At 35.2% G+C, this 2021-nt stretch overlaps 1 pseudogene; it reads right to left on the bottom strand.

Moving 5' to 3' along the window:
• Positions 1-792: 792 nt before the first annotated feature.
• Positions 793-1696, bottom strand: LOC136028972 (charged multivesicular body protein 2a-like; annotated as a pseudogene).
• Between the last annotated feature and the right edge of the window lie 325 nt (positions 1697-2021).

The raw sequence follows: 2021 nt of genomic DNA, 5'->3' as shown, positions 1-2021 counted from the left end.
GACGGTCCAGGTTGTAGATTTGTTAATAGTTCAGGTGGTGGGGACAAAAACTTCTTTTTCTTCCAACGGATTATCATTTATAATACTTGTAAATTTTCGTTTTTTGGGTCTTGTTTAAATTGATAGTCCAGATTGTTGATTTTCACCCGTTGTGAATTTAATTTGTCCGGGCTGTTCTCTTGGTCTAATCACTTTTATAGTTCAGGTAGTTCCAAAGAATTGTCATTTTAATGCTAATCACTATCATTTTCAATTTTGACACGTTTTGATATCGCTTATCTTCTAACCCCATTATTTTTCTTCACCATTTTGAATTTTCATTGTTTCAAATAATTTGCCAATGCCTTGTTCTATAGCTGAGCTGATTGGTCTTCCCCAACATTATGTTCTGGGTTGTAGATTTGCTAATTGTCCAGGTAATGGGACGAAAACTTCTTTTTCTTCCCACGAATTGTCATTTTTAACACTTGTAAATTTTGTTTTTGGCCCTTGTCTTATTTGATAGTCCAGGCTGGTAATTTTCACCATTGTGAATGTAATACCAATGCCCTTTGCTTTAGCTACCCTTATTGGTCATGTATTACATGATAGTCCAGGTTGTAGATTTGTTAATTGTTCAAGTGGCGGGACAAAAACTTCTTTTTCTTCAACGAATTATTGTATCAGATTAACGACGCTTTTTGACTACTAAGGTCCCTCCGTCGGCCCTGCTTATTTATAACACTTATAAATTCGAATTTTTTGGGTCCACCTTTAGATAAGTTTTTCATACTGATATGTCTTTTTATACTAAAATTTTCACAGATATTTGATTTATAGTAATCATTGAAAAACAAAAGGTTGACAATCTAAATAATAATCTTATCACTCAAAATGGAAGGCAAAAATAACTTGGCTTGTACAGATTCACTTTCAATAAAGAGCCAAAATGAAATAACTGCAAACAGAATTAGTAAATTTCGTAACAATGCATTTATTCCCTTCTTAGATTGGCGAGTCGCTCTTCCAATGTTGCATCAATACTTGCTGTGTCAGTTTGTGCCTCTCTTGAAGAGCTCGGAGCTGCCGTCGCTCCAACAGCTTCTGGCAGTCCTCCAAGTTGTTCATTCAGATGTAAACCCAGTTCGTCCAAAACTTGTGATACAATTTGGTCGCTTTCTTCTTCATCTTCCTCTTCGCCAATCGCCTCATCAACAGCATCACCCATCATTTCTTCTTTCATGTCCATTATTTCAGTCTGCTTTTCAAACTCCATCATAATCTTCTGAATCTCTGGGAGTTTCAACTGCCTATTCATACTCAACATTGCTTTTGTGACTCCTTTCATTGCTCCAGCCATGGCATTTTGAGATCTCAAAGTTTGTATTTTAAGTGATACTGCTTGGATATTAGTGCGCATCAGTATAAATTTTCTTACATGGCGACGAGTTCTAACAAGGTCCATGCCGACGGTCCAGTGCCATCACTTTTACAGCTTGCATTTGGTTGTCTTTTTTATTGTTGTCATCTTTTTTATGTCAGCAATTATTTTCTTCTCTTGTGCCTCCAATTTCATTCTTTCTCTGTCTAAGTCCCTCATAGCTTTATTTAGTGCCCTTTGATTCTGCTTGAGCATCTGTTCTGGAGTAAGTTTTTTCCCAAAAAGCCATTCCATCTTTAATTAGGAATATCTGATCACCTATCCTATTTGTTTTCCCTGTAAACTTTTGTTTTTGTTTTGTCTGTAAAAAACTTTTGTTTTTCTTTTTTAAGGTTTTTGAATTGCTGTAATCCCTTGTCAAAATATATACAAATGTTTTTGCAATTACCAGGTTTTTGCTCTTTAAACAATTTATTGTACTTTTCCAACTTTTCCATGCATGAAAAACTTCAATTTTTCCACCTAAGTGTGACAAGTGGGACAGCGACATTGCAATACTGATGTATATAAAAAGGTGTCACTCACATAAGTTTTTTTCCAAACTTATCCTTCTTAACGAATTTTCTCAAACTTCTAACCTATCCAGATCGTTTTTTTAGGC

Source organism: Artemia franciscana, chromosome 7, assembly GCF_032884065.1.
Source record: "Artemia franciscana chromosome 7, ASM3288406v1, whole genome shotgun sequence".
Lineage (NCBI taxonomy): Eukaryota > Metazoa > Arthropoda > Branchiopoda > Anostraca > Artemiidae > Artemia > Artemia franciscana.
Note: the sequence above shows the minus strand (reverse complement) of the source record. Positions and strands in the feature narration are given on the sequence as shown.